The sequence below is a fragment of the Pteropus alecto genome, unplaced genomic scaffold, assembly GCF_000325575.1.
Source record: "Pteropus alecto unplaced genomic scaffold, ASM32557v1 scaffold95, whole genome shotgun sequence".
Classification (NCBI taxonomy): domain Eukaryota; kingdom Metazoa; phylum Chordata; class Mammalia; order Chiroptera; family Pteropodidae; genus Pteropus; species Pteropus alecto.
The window spans coordinates 8,951,623-8,970,363 of record NW_006441071.1 but is presented as its reverse complement, the minus strand read 5'-3'; the positions used below and the strand labels follow the sequence as shown (position 1 = coordinate 8,970,363).

Genomic DNA, 18,741 nt, shown 5'->3' with positions numbered 1-18,741 from the left:
TCACAGTAAAAATATATATCATAGGACTCAAAAATCAAAAACAAAAATAAACTAGTAATGGAAAGACCTGAAACAAAAGATCTATCTTTTTCTCAAATCTTGACTACAAATTCGAATCATTCCTAACTTCCCAGAAAATAACCTTCCTCTACTTTTGGAAGAAGTGGATATAGTACTATATAATTTATAAACATAAAGTGCTTCTGGTCTACAGCCATGCCACACTGAACGTGCCTGATCTTGTCTGATCTCAGAAGCTAAGCAGGGTCCGGCCTGATTAGTACTTGGATGGGATTCCATCTAGGAATACCAGGTGCTGTAGGTGTTAAAAAAAAAAAATGTTTCTGCAGTATGTCAAGGAATAGCTATAAACACAAAATAAATACTTGAGTTATCTACTGGCATTCTGTAAAGAATATACCAAAATATTTTTTTTTATAAGAGAAAATTAAATTTGCAAACATCAATGTGAAACAAGATCAACACTAAAGATAAAATGTCATCATGCTCAGGATTTTCATGCTCAACTGTGTATAACTTTAGTGAGAATTTAAGAAAACATCTGTGACTCTTTACCCAAATACAAAAATGGGGTGGGGAGACAATTTTTATCCAAAAACATATAATCAGATTTGAAAATAATTTTGGAAACAATTTTATGCTATGTGAAGTAAAAGATGGACAGTTTTTTTCAAAAATGAAACACATAGATTCATTTCACAGATGAGAAAATTAAGACTTAAGACATTAAATTTGTCAGAAGTCACACAAGAAGTTCTGACTGGCCAACAACTCAAGCTCAAGGAGCATGAATATGTTCCAAGAGCACGATATCCCGTCCACGGTCATATTTTTTCAAATCAAGAATAAGTCACTTATTTTAAGTTCTTATCTACTTAGGGATATGAAGATAAAAATCTTAAATCAAGACAAATACAGATACTCTGGGCAGTACTAAACATATATAGAATAACTGTGCATTATTGCTTTGAACTAAAAGTGATTGGATAACTTGAAAGATTTAATGGAATCTGCATACATGACTCTTACTCCCACGCAAATAACTCCTACTGAGAAATTTGGCTGTAACTGCTGCATTCAAACAGTACCGAGAAGTAAGTAAATGGGAAGTTGCAATGAAGAATTACAAAATATTCTCAATAATAATATCTAAAATTTTACTTATTAAATTTTAAAATTGTTAAGTATGTGCTAAAGTATTGTTACATGGTCAAAATAAACACTGTAAAATAATAATAGCATAAAAAAAATCCCCTAAAAATGACACTTCTGAATGTGACAAAGAAGATATAGACTATACTATTTTTAATTAAAAAGAAATAGTCTTACTTCTTAATAGGAGTCAATTAGAACAAAACCATGCCACAACAAAACTTGAATTATGTGTCTTAATCTATAAAGACACATGTTCAACTACTAATACATGTTCTATCTTCCACTATCAGAACATAATTTTTTTATTTCAATATTCTATATTTGACAAGAGAACAGAAAAGAAATCTGCATTTTGCTAAAATGCAATGATACTACCATGGAAGGTAAACGTACAACATCACTAATATCTTTGTAAGTCTGACTTTAAGATTCTGAAATGCTGATTTCATACATTTTGATTCTCCCCAATAGAGTTTTTAAAGAGATGGGCACTGGGGTTACATGAGTTCTGTCCAAAACTTCAGCGGTTTGCAGCTCAGATCATTTCTGTGTTCATTGGAAAGGTAAATTGATCAAATTAGTACTAAAAATTATAATATTGAATCATTTTAACACACTGGAATGTAGAATGAAAAATCACCAACAAAACCACAAAAGAACATACAATCTGAGTTTTCTTTTTTTTTTATAAAACTTTGAGCTGCGAATATTAAGCATGACTTTTGTACATTTTTTAAAAATGTCTTTGCTTATTCCTAAGCATGAGTGTCAATGAGGGAGGCTCATCAGTATAGTTATATCTTTAGGTTTTAAAGTAGTCTCTTTACCCAGTTTCCTTGATTTCTTTTTCAGGATAGAAAGTATTTGTAATTATTCAGATAGATGTTGGTACAAACAAAATTTCCATATTTTCTTCTTAGTCAAGAAGAAGAAAGATTTGAGAAATTTTTTTGTGGCAAATCCTTTTGTGAAAATAATGACAGATTGCAGTCTTCATGAAATTGCAATAAATCTTTTTTAAATGAGAATTGTGATTTAAAAACACTGAAAACAAAATTTGATCATATAAGTAATCAGAGGTTTTATTCTAAGTCTTCTCTAGCAGGAAAATCCTTTAGAAAATCATATGATTCAAGAGAATCACACAAGAGCAGAAAGTGAACCCAACAAATCTAACTATATAGCTACCTAATTATGAAATGTGATTTATTTTAATTAAAACTTTAGATAAGAAAAAGAAATCCTATACTATGGTTTGTGGGTAGCTTGCACATCTATTTAGCAAGGTATGTCATATAATACTAAAAAAATAAAAATAAATAAAAAAACATTATCCTAGAATTAATCTTCTATTATTATGTTTCTCAGTAATCTCCTTGGTCACCTCCATTCCATCCTACACACACACATACACACAAATACACAAAACAGAAAAAACAATCCTCACTCTCAGAGATCCATATGATAACCTACGATTGCCATGCACATGTGCTAAGCCTTTATATGTCTTCTATGTCTAGGAACCAGAATATTTTCCTGGTTATAAAGGTGTATCAGAAGCAAAGATAGAGGCTCAAGTGGGATTCTCCTTCTGGGGTAGTTAGCCTTCAGAAAGACAATGTAAAATCCACCATATTTACTCCTATGAGCATAGCCCCAATTTTCATAAAGCCCATGCACCTTGCCACTTACCATTTCTCAGTACCTACAGCAAAGTGATTTGGTTTTCTTTAAGCATGTTTTTTTAAAAAAATCATCTTGTGTCTGTATAATCTGTTGTAAAATTTTACTTAATAAGAGAGCATACAAAAAACTAAAGTAAAAATTCAAAATATGTGATTGTTGCAAAAAACTCTATATACAAACCAAAAACATAAATATGTATGTATGATATTGTATATGCTGGTAAATTAGTAGTTATTTTGGGGATACTGCTTTTAATGTGTTATTAATAGAACTACATTTATTTAATAGATTTAAATGAATAAAATATAAATATTTAAGGACTAATTAGTCTAATTGGAAATAGCCAGATGTAGACAAAGCAAATATTCTGTCAATAAAAAAATAATAATAATCAAAAGATATTTATTTGACAGTGAATCAATATTTATTTATGACAATTACGATAAAAGTATTTAAAGTCAAGTCTATGCTTAAAAGTTTTTCTGGAAAATTAAACATATTGTGTAATATTGCCTTCCTTCAACCTCAATCATTTTATTAACTTTCATGTTTTTCTGTTCCTCCTCTATTTCTGAAATTTTAAAAGACACCTTCTACCACATACCTTCCCACTAACAACAAAAAAGGTAAACTGATTCAGCGTCAACTAAAAAGTAGAAATGATGCATAGAAAGACAGTTTCATATGTCTTAATATGTCCATGGGCAACTTTTCAAAGCATATATCTTTTTTTTTTTTTTTTTTTTGATACTAGAGTTTGAATTACATGAGGGGTTTCAGCCTGGGGCAAAGTGGAAATGACTGTCCTGGCATCTCTCTCAAAAACAAAGAGAGAGGAACAAAGCTGACAGGGGCATCAGCTGCAAATTGGAGTTTCCCTGGTATCACATGATACTGGTTGTACAATATGTTTAGTGGTCTAAATACCCAGGATAGAGGAACAAACACAAAATAATAAATAGGGAGTTTAAAAAAAATATATTAAAAAAAAAACTATTAGGGTAGTATTTCTATTTTGGTGAACACCTGGAAAAGTTCTGCTTGACTTAGGACAGCAGGCAAGAAATGAAGCAAGGATGCCGTGCTTAATTAACCACAAAAAGTTCTTTCACTATATTAGTACTAAGATAGATAATGTCAGAAGATTTATTAGAATTCCTATTCAAATTGTTTTCATAACAGCATGTATTAATATTCTACATCAGACGAGAGTGGTTTAAATTAAAAAGTAGATAATTTAAATTTCCACTAAAATGACACTTCTCCGTGCAGTCCAATTATTGAAACTAATTGAGTCCAACTAAGGATTGTTATTAGCAAATATGTAAGTACTATGCCACCCTGAGGAGAAGACAATTAACATAATTTTTGCTCAATGCTAAGAAAATATGTTTAAAAACTAGTCATCTCCCCCAAATGAAATGTGACGCCTTAAGAAGGATTTTTGAACTCCATCCTAAAAGTGAAATTAGGTAAGAAGAGCAAGCAAATAGAAAGTTAATAGAAATTGTTGAAGGAATGTAACACACAGGTTGGACTACCAGCTATAATGACTCTGACTCTTAAAAGTTGAATAAACATTATAAAGGTAGATTTTAATGTCCTACAACTATTTTAGAGGCTAGTAATGATTGACATGACATCACGAGGCATAATTTGTTGTGCCCCTTTCCGTAGTAGTACATTTAAATCCTTTCAGTTCCAGGTAATTATATACAATTATTTATCTCTAGTCCTATGTGTGAAGAAAAAGAGGTATGTTTAATTAATTAATTGTTGTAGAAATAACGCTAGTTAATATTTTATGATATTTAAATTAGTACATCTCTTAACAAGAAAAAATGAGAGCATACAGAGACTTCCGCTATAAAAAAAGGAACCAAACATAGGAGGGGGTGTTATTTCAGATCTTCCCAAAAAGTAAAGAGCTGAACATAGATTACTCTGAGAACCACACCAAAATAAAATAATCTAAGACATGGAGACCCTTTTTTAACTTAGTAAAAAGGAAATAATTGTGTGGTCTTTAATATGAACTGTAATCTAATGACAGTTAAGATTAAAGGGGTAACAGGAATGTTATTCAATTTTCAACAAGAAAGTATACCATTTTAAATTCAGATAGTTGTCTTGTATTTCTCTCTATTTCAGGTTGTTCACTTTATCTAAAGGTATTTGTTAAATGAATAATAGCTAATTTTTATTAAATATTATAGTACAGATTTTCCCAGGCTTTTATTTTGAGAGCCTAGGTTACCTGCTATGCCAAGCAAGTAAGTGGACTTTATTTGAGAGCCTAGGTTACCTGCTATGCCAAGAAATAAGTGGACCTCAGATTATTTGGTGGCAATCCAAAATAAATAAATATGAATGTAAAAAATAATACTGCCAAAATATACCTTTGGAAATATGACTCCAGATTTCAGAATTACCCAAACACTACACTGCTCATTTTCTCAAAGACCATTTGATCAGTTTAGGCAAGCTTTATGTTGCTGTAACAAAATAAAACCAAAAAAAAAAAAAATCCACTCAGTAGCTTAAGACAAAATAATTTACTTCTTGTTCTTTATAGGCAGGTTATGGAACTGTGAGCCTTGCCAGAACAGTTGTCTTCCATCAAGTGACTTAGGGATCCAGGATAATTTATCTCAAATTGTTGTATCCTCTGCAGAGGCAGAGAAAGACTAGAAAGCACAGCTCCTCTGCCTAGAAGTGATAGACCTCGCTTCCATTTTTTCTTGGCCAGAATTAATCCCATGATCTAAATGTAGGGTGAGGGGAAAATAGAATCTTCTTTATGCTCAAGAGTGAAAGGAAGGGAAGTATTGGTGTGCATTAACAATGTTTCTCACACTGCCTTATGATTTCCATTAACTTGTTATCCCCACAAGGTAGAAGGAAACAATAAAAGCCTTAAAACAAATGCTCAGAATTTTAGTCAACAGCAATTAAAAAATAAATTAAAATTAAAAATAAAAGCACCGCCATGAAGAACACACAAAATGATGTTTTTGAATGTAATTTCTATATTACCCAAACTCTATGAGATTGTTTGCACCAATACTCAATAAATTGTGAGAGAATGGATGAATTAATGAATTAATGAGAGTTCAATTCCTTTCTTTGGTCTCTGAATATAGGACTTATGTTCACATAATGACAATTTATTTATCAGAGGAGCATACTAACAGTGATGATGGCAGAATTTTCATCTTAAATAACTGTAGGTATAAAGTTTAAAACTCATTTTAGTCACTTATGTATCAATTTTCTTAAGGACTAAAGATAAAGGATATTACTCCAAAATATATAGAATTGAGTTTTATTAAAAGCTTATTGAGGTGAGTTTTGTTTGGGAAGGTGTCATAGTGGAGTCTTTGGAGTCCTAGGAATAATACTGAAATTTCAGCATGATTAACTAAGTTACCACAGATGAACTAATTAACCTCTCTGACCCCTTGTCAGTTCAGCTTTAAAATGGTGACCAAAATTCATGCCTCAAAGTGTGATTGGAAGTTTGAAATTAGACTACACAGAAAAAGCACATAGCATAGAGATTAATATACAGTTAATGTTTAAAAATATGTACTTCCATCACCTGTATATAATTGTGCATGTGTTATTATGTTGACCTCTTAAAATGTCCAAACTCCAGGTGCAGAAAATAAAATTTATGAATTGGAACAGATTGCTGTAATTGCGCATACAGATACAAAATTCAGTGAATCATAAGCATTAAATATATTACCTTATGTAAATTTTAAATGCTGAAGTAATGTTTTTTTTGTAAATATTTTCAGCTTCAACGTGGGCAATGTTAACTCTTCATATTGAAGTAAATTTTTATTGCTGGCATTTAGTTCTAGAGTAAATCTTTTTTTTTCTTTTTTTTTTAAGCTTGAGAGTTATATGATAATTGAATAGAGTATATTTTATTTTATTTTGTAATAATTTACATATTACCATTTATATTTCAATACTTTTATGGTTTAAATTTTACATTTATTTTATTTTCTCTGAATTATACTACAAAAACACAGTTTTAAAGAGTGTATCAAATAATTCAGAATTTGTTTTAAATGATACTATTAATCAACCACCATGTCCAAGTCATTATTTCTTTTAAAAATCGTAATGGAATAGAAGCAAACAATAGTATAAATTAAATTTTAGTTTCAGTCTTTATAAGTGTTGTTGAGATCTTAAATAAGTTATTCAATTGAAAATATTTCTTGGGGAACTGCTAAACACAGAGCAATATGTTAGGTATGCTACAATAAATAGCACAAAATGGCATTGTTACCTCACTTAAATTAACGAGCTGCAAAATTGCAAAATTGCACACAACACAAGAACCTTAGAACATATGATAGTAAGTATAAGATAAAGTGCTAAACTTTGTGATCCTGAAAATAAAGAGTTCATGGAGAGGAGGAATCAAATTATGATTTTTAAAACAAGAAGTCTTCCAGGAAAAAATGGGAGTTGAACTTGTCCTTGAGGGATGAATAGAAAGAAATGTATGGAAGATAGGAAAAAATAACTGTTCACAGAAGTGGAAACAGTGACAATGAGGGGTACAAGAGGAAAGAACTGACCAATGTAATCTTCCTTGAGTTTCTTGGTATTTGCTCAAGGATGACTGCTTTTGATTAAATATGGAAATATTTGATTATATCTTATATAACAGATTAGAAAAAATAAACTTACAGGGAACATGATGGGATACATAAACAAGAGAAATATGTGTTGTTTAACAATAAATCTGTCTGTTTTGTGAAACATGGATTAAAAATGATATAAATTAGAAGATGTGTGAAGACCTAGAGGATAAATGTGATGATCAGAATTGGAAGAGCCCACAGTCAAGTTCAATGTGGAAAAAAGGTGGAATTCAGAGAAAAAAAAAATTATAGGAAGAAAATGGGGATTCCACTAATACAGATAAAATATTTTGTGTTTTTTTGGGGGGGAGGCATCCAGGAACTTTGTCACACTGCAAATGAGGAGATAAAATGTCTGCTATCTATAAGACCCCATCAAGTCTTCCCTCCTCCCCAACAAATGCTTAAACAAAGCTTTTCATTTTCAGAGTGTTAAAGAGATGGAGGCTAACCCTCATCCTCATTTTGAGAATAAATATACAAATTTCAAGTTTCTATTGCTCCTATTCATGGCTAAATATGGAACACTGAATTATCATTATGAGTAGAATTTTTTTTTTTTTTTGGTTTGGGTGTAATTTCAACATGACCCTATCCAAAGGTAATGCAAAATCCTCCTCTGCCTAGTAAAAGTTTGCACAGTGAAGGGCTATTCTTTTTTGCAGGTTGGGTAAAACACTGACATATTATTATATTAACATATTCTTCACTTAGCTGGCTGGACTCAAATATAGAGAATGCCAAAGTGGATTCTGCTGGGGAGGATGCAGGCACCAACAATACAGCGGTGTGCTGGTACTGAAGAAAGTGACTCAGAATGCATACTCTTTTGAGAATGCAAGGTGCAGTGGCTTTCATGAGCAGTAAGATATGATATAAATAAAGGTTTAAGTTTTCCTTTTGTGTGCTGTAATTTTGTTAGCTTAACCTCGTCTTTGGTGATATTTTTTAAACATGAAGTTTTATTGTCAACTTTGTTATTATTTGGCAGGAAGTATACACTCGGATGGCCTGGAGCAGCATAGGAAAGCTTTGATAAAATGACCAGAAGATAGTTGAGAAACCCTGAGAAACATTTGGAAGCCTGAAGTAATGCAAAACAAAAACAGGCTGAACTCTCACCACTCTCCCATTCATTCTATTCTAATCCAGCAATAACCATTTATTAGTGAAGAATGGTGTGTAAGACAGTACTCCTGCAGTCTATCAAGTTGTAACTTCATAGTACTCTTGGCTGAGTACTCTAGAAATTAGAAGAGTTGGAGACTCCTAGATAACACAAGAATAAGAATCCAAGCTAAAGTATTCTTTAGAGAATTAAGATAAACTAAGAGATAAAATATGTTTTACAGTCTTACATAGGTTCAGAACATAATAGGATCTCAATATAAGAATTGGAATGCAAACAATATTTCAAGAATATTTGGAGATAAAAAGGGGCTGGGTGGAATCTCAAAAGAATACAAAAGCTGTTGTCTGGAAAAAATATAACTTAGTAGAAAAACTTCTACTTCAACCAGTCATTTTTTCATTAAAAAGTATCTTTTCTATGCCTATAACATATGTACCACAGGGATACCTCAGAATTTTGTTTCTATGTGTAAAAGACCAGAGCCTTCGGTGTTTCTAGTTCTATAATATATAAATGATAATACCAACATTGTAGCAATGAAAAACTTTTTAAAAATACAGTTATCATACTCGTTCTTCTCCATGGCTTTTATCTTGCTGTTGCTTTTGGTCTTTCTTAAAAGAAAATTTCTCAAATTGATACTGCATCTTACCTGAATAATTCTCTTTATCTCTGACTCTTTCAGTAGCAATTTTTGTTCCTGAAGAGACAAATGCTACCCCTCTTTGGAATATTCTCCTGACCCATGAAGGTGAATCTTCAAGAAATATCTGGACTTATCAGATCATCCCATGTGAGTTAAAATGAAATTAACTCACTCCTACTAGCCTTGTGCGATTCAACCTCAGGAGATAGTAATGAGGGGAGAATTAAGAAAAAGGATTAAGCCTGAGATAAGAAGAAAGACATTATCCAAAATTGTGTGGCAAAGGAAACAAAAATATTGATAATACTACAGAAAAAAGTATCTTACCAAATTTTTGAAGTCACCAGATGATCCAGGAATCCAAGCCTAAAAATAAAATAAGGAAGACAGAAAAAAAAGTTGTTTTAGTGTATTGCTTAAAAATATACACAATAAAATTTTATAATTCTATAACATTATTATATTTACAAGTATTACAAACTGATGAAAATGCTTTAGGAAATGATTTTTAGGTAAAATATATTTTTTACTTAAATTTAAGTGTTCAATCTCACAGTATGTCATTAAAATAAATAAAAGAAATATTTCTAATTATTCAGGTGGCCATAATAATTATTATTTTAATTCTTTAAGTACTCAAAATAGGGGGACTATTATTATTAAATGTACCTAAATCTTCTAATATTTATTACATATATTTAATTTTCTTATGAGTGAGGCAAATCAAAGCTTCAGTTTTAAAAAAAATTCCCATATTTCTGCCCTTGCTGGCTATCGTACAGTAATTAATTTTGGTTTTGATTAATTTTTGAAAAGTAAATTCATGAAAGATATTATGATAAAAGTTAATGGGTTTTAATTTCCAAATTATATTAAAATGCAGTCTCTATTTTTTAAAGGTGCTTGACGTTCAAATGAAAGGCAATATTAAACAGCACAAATCCCCAAGAGAAGACCCAGCACCTGCCATGGGATGCAAAGGTTTTATAAATGTTGTCTTGTGTAAAGGCAAAGGCAAACATTGTGAGACTTTTGTAAATATGCCTGCCTGCCTCTGTGTTTGAGCAGAGATATTGAACTTCTAACATTTATTATTATAAAATAAAGGAGTTTTTTTTTTAAACATATGATGATCACCTTTTCTTTTTGCCTTGGGAATCAAGTTTGAAAGTACATATTGTACAGATATTGAAACACTTATCTTTCCTTGAAGGAGAACAGAAAATACAATAAAGAGAATTAGACACTTTGTGTGTGGTTTTCTGTGCATATAAATATGACTGCACCTTATACTTTGAATATTTAAATTAGGTTCTTGACCAAAACTATACACATAATGCTAGACCATTAATTGGTAAAAAAAAAAAAAAAAAAATTGCTTGCAAAGAATCTTAAAATACCTTCTCTAAGTCCTAGAACTATCTGAGAAGAGTAGCTGTTCACTTATGAGGAGAAAATGATGAATTCTGTTGTATTATGAGACAGCTCTTCGAATTCCCTAGCCTTACTTCAAAGGTGTAAGTGGATGGTCTGTCTCCTAGAAGCCTCTGTTCCTGGATCTTAGTTCTGCTCATGGGAGCCATAGAGAATGTTTGGTATATTTTCTTTTCTTTTTATAATTTGAGTTATTTTTCTGTTGAGTTATAAACCACATAAAACCTTGCAAAATTACTAATGTATGTAGCTCTATATTGTCACAAAGTGAATGCTCATGTAATCATCACTTAGATCAAAAACTAGAACATGAATAACATTTGGAAGCCCATAACTTGTTCACACATATATACAGCATATACAATGTAAACATGTGTATATAAATATATATATACACCTATATACAGCATATATACCCGTATACATACAAAGTTTAAATCCACTTGAATATTTCTTGTGCGTTATGCTAAAGCACAGGTTTAAATAAAAATACAAACCATCTGAGGCAACACAGATTCATATTCAGGGATTTGTGTAATATATAGCATCAATGCCATATAGTCATTGTATTTTTGTATGGCATACTGATTATGCGTTGCCAAAGAGGGACAACTCTTTGAACATATCGTGCGATGTCATTGAACACAATGTGTATTATAATCTCAATAAATTATCACATTTTTTTCAGTTTTTTTGATCATATAGCTTTATTTTTCCTTACTTTTGAACATATACGATTGGAATCATATAGACATAGACATAGACATTCTATGTCATTTCTTTTCCTTAACATCATGTTTGTAAGATTCATCTGTCTTGTTACTTATAACTAGAGCTAATTTTCATTACTCCCTAGTATTCCATTGGGTGAATATAAACTTTATATATTCAATCCTCTATAGGCAGCTATATGGATTGTTTCCGCTTTTTGGTTTAATGGATAATTCTACTATGAACGCATTTTTATGCTTGTACATGTATTCTTGTTGGATATAGTCTAGGATTAAACTGCAAGGTCAGAAAATGTGCATATGTTCTACTTTAGCAAATATTCCCAAATAGTGTGTGAGAGTTGCCACTGTTGCACAAACTCACCAGAAAGAATTTTTTTCTGCTTAATAAGTCATCAGTTTACTGTGTAATTATACTTTTTATTTATATTTCCTAGATTATTAATGTTTTATTAAATTTCATAGGTTAGTCATATATATTAAGAATATATTTTCAATGTTCTTGTCTATGTTGTATGTGGCTTGTCTTCTCTATTTTGATTTGTAGAAACATTTTATGTATTCTAGATATGAGCCCTTTGTTGTTTATATGTGTTGAAAATATATTTCTCACTCCAAGGCTCAACATTTTACTCACTTTCTATATCTTTTGTTGCAAATTAATTTTTAATTTCACTGCAGTCAAACTTAACCACCTCTTTATTTTTTTTTTGTATCCTGTTTATACAAAATCACATATACTCTTCCCTATTTTCTTCTAAAATCTTTGTTATGTGATGATTTGTTAGCCTCTCACATGACAACTCATTTGTTAGCCTCTCACATAAAATCCACTGAACTTTATGTTTTGCTGTGTGAGATGAGGTATAATTCCATTATGCTCCAAATTGACCCAACAAAATGTATTGAAAATACCTTTTCTCACTGGTCTACAATGCTAGTTTTGTCATAACTGCCCATAGATATTTGGCTCTGTTTCTAGATGTCAATGTTCTCCATTTAACTATTTGTCTATTTCACACTATCTTACATAAAATAACTTTATAACGTACCTTGGTATCTAGTAGAGCAGCCCTTTCTACCTTTTCCGTCATTAACAGTTTATTGACTTTTTGAAATATAATTCACATAACATAAAGTTCAGTTTTAATTTGAACAATTTACTGGTTTGCAGTACATTCACAATATTGTGTAAACATCACACTAATTCCAGAACATTTCCCAAACCTCAAATTATTATTAGCTATTGACCCCATTTCTCTTTTATCATCTTCAACTGTCAACCCCTAATCTGTCTCTATGGATTTGCCTATTTGGACATTTCATACAAATGGAACCATATAATTTGTGGACATTTGTGTCCAACTTATTTAATTTACTTAGCATGTTTTCAAGGCCCATCTATGTTGTAACACATAGCAGTATTCCCTTTGTATGGCTAAATAATATTCCATTGATAAAACACATTTTGTTTATCCATTTATTAGATAATTCTTTATTCTTTTCATTGTTTGGCTATTATGAATAATGATCTTGAACATTCTTGTATAACTTTTTTCTCTATAAGTGTATGTTTTCAGACCTTTTGGGTATATATTTAGGAACAGAATTTTTGGGTCATATGATAATTCTATGTTTCACTGAGAAAATGCCAAACTATTTTCCACAGTGTGTACACCATTTTACAGCCCTACCGGAAATACATGAGGGTTATAATTTCTCCACATCCTCACCAATACTTGCTTTCCATTTTTAAAAACGCTATAGCCATTATAGCCAGTGAATGTGATCTCACCGTGCTTCATAATTTTTTATTTTTCAATTATAGTTGACATACAATATGATATTAGTTTTAGGTGTATAACATAGTGATTAGACATTTATATACCTTACAAAGTGATCACCCCACTAAGTCTAGTACCCATCTGAAACCATACATAGTTATTACAATATTATCGACTATATTCCCTATGCTGTACTTTACGTCCCCGAGTATTTTTATAACTGTCAATTTGTACTTCTTAATCCCTTCACCTTTTTCACCCATCTCCCCAAAACCCCTCCCATCTGGTGACCATCAATTTGTTCTCTGTGTCTATGAGTTTGATTAATTCTTTATCAGATATATCATTTGCAAACATGTTCTCCCATTCCATGAATTATCTTTATATTCTGTTGTTTTATCTATCTCAATAATGTAGTAGAATTTTCTATGTAGAGGTTTTATATCTTTCAATAGATTCATTTCTATTTGATATATTTTATATCATTAAACAGTATTTCTATTTTCTATTTATCACTTGTTCATAAAAATGGAATTGATTTCTATTGCTCTTATATTGAGAGCAAACAATATATATTAATATATATTACACATATTCATAATAGTGAATAAAAGCAGTGATCCTGGGCATCCTTCTCTTGATGTTAAAGGGAAATCTTTACCATTAATTTCAATATCTATTGTAGGCATTTGGTAGATATCATTTACCAAATGATACTTACAATGAAAATTCTATTTCTATGTACTAAAAGCTTTATTTATGCAGGTTCTTTAGTATTCATTATATTACTTTAATAGGTATATGATTATTTAGACTGTCTTATTCTCCCTCTTGTCAGTTTTGTTAGGCTATATATATTTTACTAGAAATTTATTTTATTCATAATTTTATTTTTAAAAGTAATTTCCAACATTCATTTAATATCTTCAGGATTTATAGAGATTTAGCTTTTTAGTCCATATATTAGTTATTCTTGACACATCTCTTTTTTCTAACAATATCTACCTCTTTTATCAGTTTATTCTAAAAATAGTTTTGGTTTTCTTGATTTTTCTCTATTATATAGTTGGTATAATACACAATATAATATTCTTCATTATATTATTTGATTTTCATTATTGTTTTTCTTCTGTATTTGGGTTAAATGTGTTGTTTTCCCCCAACTTCTTGAGATAGATGCTTATAACTGATTTTCTGCCTTATTCTTTTCTTATAAGCATATTTAAAATACACTTTAATATTGGCTTTAGTTTTGTTACATACATTTCAATTTGTATTCATTTCAAAATATTTTCAGGTTGATTTTTTTAACCCAAGAAGTAGTCCAAATTTGTCTATTTTAATTTTCATAATATCTGGAGATTTTCTAGTTCAGATTAATTCGTGTACAAAAAGCATTCACTCTGCACGATGTCAGTCCTCTACAAATACCGAAACTTGCTTTATGATTAAGCATCTGGTCAATTTTTACAAATGTTCTATGTGCACTTGAAAATAATATAGATTCTGCAGTTGTGTGCATTGCTTTGTACACATAAATTATATTGAATGTGTCAATCAAGTTATTGATATTGAAGGATACATGTTGTAATATTCCACCATCATTCTATTTGTTTTTTTTTTTTCCTTTTAGCTCCATCATTTTATTTGTATATGTTAGGCTACATTAAGAAATGTATACATGAAATATGTGTGTGTGTGTGTGTGTGTGTGTGTGTGTGTGTGTGTGCGCGCGCGCACCTTCCTGTTAAATTGTACACCTGAAACTTACTGGATTTTGTTAACCGATGCCACCATAATAAAAATTAATAGGAAAAAAAAAAAGAAATGCATTCATATTTAGAATTTTTGTATCCTTTTGTTCAATAGAAACCGTTATCTTATAAAGTGGTTCCATTGTATTACTAACACTAATTTTGTTTCTAAGTTGATTTTGTTTGAAATTCATAGAAATGTACCAGCATTTATTTACATGGACTTTTCTCAATACAAGTGTGAATAACTTTAGTAGAAAGAAAAGCATGTTAAGGTAAATATATAGGCTAGTCAACTCATTAGTGGAAGTTGTCAACTCTTCTAGGGAGAGTCAAAGAAGATTTTAACTGAGGTGAAAACATATTACAAAGCAGGAATATGGAATAGGCAACAACATGAATGTCAATACATTTGTGAAACTGAGGTTTGATGTTTATGGTGGAAAGACATTTGACTAGTATTTGAAGATATTTTTGAGAACAGATTTGAAAGTCTCGATAATGGCAAATTTGGTAGTTTGTTAGCAACCTGAAGATAAGGCAGATAAGATTTTGAATTAAGGTGATAACACCCTTAATTAAAATAAACAATCTGAGGAGGTGATAGAGGAATGAAAGAAATAAAATTTTAAATGAATTGAGTTTTAGAATTCTGTAGGTTTTTTACTTAGGTAGTTCTAGTAATCAACTAGACATAAAGATCAGGAATTCAGGAAAAAGTTATAAACTAGAGATATAGATTTGTGTCTTAGTGAATGATAAAGCAAGGGAGTAGGGGAATATCAACATTTCTGGAATAGGCAGCAAAAACATAATAGCCAAAATTGGCTGAGAAATTTAAGTAAGAAATGTAGAAGCAAGAAGCCAAGAACAAGGGATGTCAGCAATGCAAAATGTTCCTCAGAGTGTTCCAAAATGATGAAAACAGAAATTTGGCCTTCATTATTGCCTTTGGAGACATTTCAGCAGAATTTTGAGATTAGAAGCTTAATGTTTTGAGTGATAAATAGTAATTTAAAGATTTTTATAGTAAATGGAATGTATGATTTTCTCTTTTGAATTTTGATGAAGAAGAAAAGAGAAGAAACAAGGTTTGAGTATGGCGATGAAGTTAAGGAAAGGTAGCTCTTGTTTATGTACAAGTTATGTCAGAAATTTGAAGTCATCAGAGAGTCTCATCCATATTCCTAGGCAGTCTTAAAATCTCTGGCAGCCTTATAAGAACACTGTATCTGTTTCTTTTTTTTTACTCACATAAATATGTAACATAAAACTTTGATACTTAGACCATTGGGTTTCCATTTAGATATGTCCTTTATAAATATCAGCTCTTCACTCCTCTATTAACTTCATTTGATCAAGGTATATACTTCAAATAACATTCACTGGTACCCATGCGATTATACTGAACTATAGTTGCTAAAATTTCAATTTTCCTTTTCATATTATACATACTCATTTTACTGGTATATAGAGGCACAAAATCAATTCTATTGTTACTATCTTTCTTTAGTCTCTTTCTGATAATTAATGAATATTGTTCTACTTTCTATGTCATTATCATTGCATTTCTATGTCATTCCAGTTATTCTAAATGGTGTGCATTTTATTCTTTTATTTAAATAACTTATTCTGCCCTTTCTATTAAGGCCTTCGAGATGCTCTGTACCCACATACATTTATTTCTATATCTTCTTTGCAAGGTCTCATACACAATATATCCTGTGTGTTTGTTAAATAAATAAATAAGTAAAAATGACCGAAAAAAATAGTGAATGCATGAATAAAACCATTTTATGTAAAAGAAAAATCACCTGCTAACTGTATACTTCAGATCCTTTAAAAGAAGGTAGTCATGTTATAAAGCTAAGAGTCTGGACTTGAAAGGCACAGTTTGTGCTCTGACTCTACTACTTTTGAGTTTAATTAAGAAAACTTATCTAACCTTCAGTTTCCTTATCTATAAAAATGGAGATTTTAATAGTTCATTCTTATTGGATTGCTATAAGAACTAAATAAGTTATTCCTATGAAGATGCCTAGGATAGTGCTTGTGCCAAAGTGAGGGCTCATAAATTTAGATAAATTGAACCTGAGATACAGTCTGACCTTCCTAAAAGCCCATTTCTTTATTATCATAAATAATGATCTATTCCTCAACACTGTCTATGTAGTCAGCTGTTCACAGTCCATATCCTCTTCCCTTTCCAAAGTCATGACCTATAACTGGAAGAGATTAAAATATCACACGTTTCAATTACCTCATACCCCATGCTGCTTTGTATCCAAAACTTAAGTTACTAAGCATATTCTTCTGACTGGATAAATTGCCCTCACAAAAATTAAGAGTAGTCTTGGCAAATTCTCTTTAGATCTTAACTATGTCTGATTTTTTATCTGGAAAGACAAAATACAGGCTAACTGGTTATAGAAATCTATATAATGCAATCACTCTACTCCTCACATTAATAGTCACATTAATAATCATCATCATCCTATTTTCTAATGTTTATGTGTTTAACAAAATTTATCTGATAGGTCAATATCTTGATGAGGCCATGCAATTTGAATACATTTCTTTGACTACATTTTTTAAGCCCTCAGTATTCTTTTAGATAAATACTGATTTCTATCATTCTCAATTTGAATTTTAACTCATTTGGGTGATTCTTTTAAGTCATTGTACCCCCCCAAATAAGTAATAATTGATGATGAATTATAAAGAATAGTCATGCAATTATCTACATGTCTTCTGATTGGAAAAATACTTTTCTACTTTTTTTGGAGGGAAAATAGAGTTGTCTTTAGAAGTAGAAAGCAGAACAGCCGAATTTGGAGCAAAGGATTCAAGTAAAACAATTATGTTCTATACATTTTGAATGTAGATTTGGATATACTTTATCAATATACTTTATTAATTATTTAATATTCTGCAAGGCTGAGTTTGAAAAATGGATGATGAGTTGACAAATTTTCCATAGAATTACCTCAGTTTAAAATGCCTAATCATTAAATATGTTATGTATTTCAAGACACAAAATCATTACTATAACAGTAATCATTTCACCAACAATGTAAACTGGCACTTCCTAGATTTCACTTGGAAGAAAATTGCTACTCCAAAATATTTTGTGAAAAAAAAATAATTATTACTATATTCTCCTCCAGGTATTCACAATGCAGATTAGCAAATAAAGGACTATTAAATGGTCCATGGCATGGAGATATCTAATTTGCTTTAGGATGCCTTGAGATGCCTCAAACTTATTTAAACCATAAAAACAATTTTTTTCCACATAAATCATACAATCTCATGACTCAATGTTGTTTACTTTGACACTATAATATTAAATGTAGTTCGATATAAGTAAAATTGACTCCAATCAATACACCTTTTAATTTGTTCCTATCTTATCTCATGTTATAATATTACCTATATCTTCAATTATGAATCAGAAATTATGGATAAGAAACTTTATTAGGTACCAAGGGAAAAATATGACTGAGACTCAGTTTCTGCTTTTAAAAGTTTGATGTTAACCAGTGAACACTAAAGTAAACAAATAATTGCCAGGCGTGGTAACTGCTATAATAAGAGTTGGTAAATTGAATTATGAGCTAATTTGTTTGAACTAATTTACATGAACATGTGCTGAGATGCTAGTACTTATAGATACAAATTCTCCAAGCGGTCAAAATCAATACCTTTTTCAAGACTCACATGGCTACTGT

General features: G+C 30.6%; 1 pseudogene; it reads left to right on the top strand.

The window, feature by feature from the left end:
• The first annotated feature begins 206 nt into the window (after positions 1-206).
• On the top strand, positions 207-325 carry LOC112485074 (annotated as a pseudogene).
• The last annotated feature ends 18,416 nt before the right edge of the window (positions 326-18,741 follow it).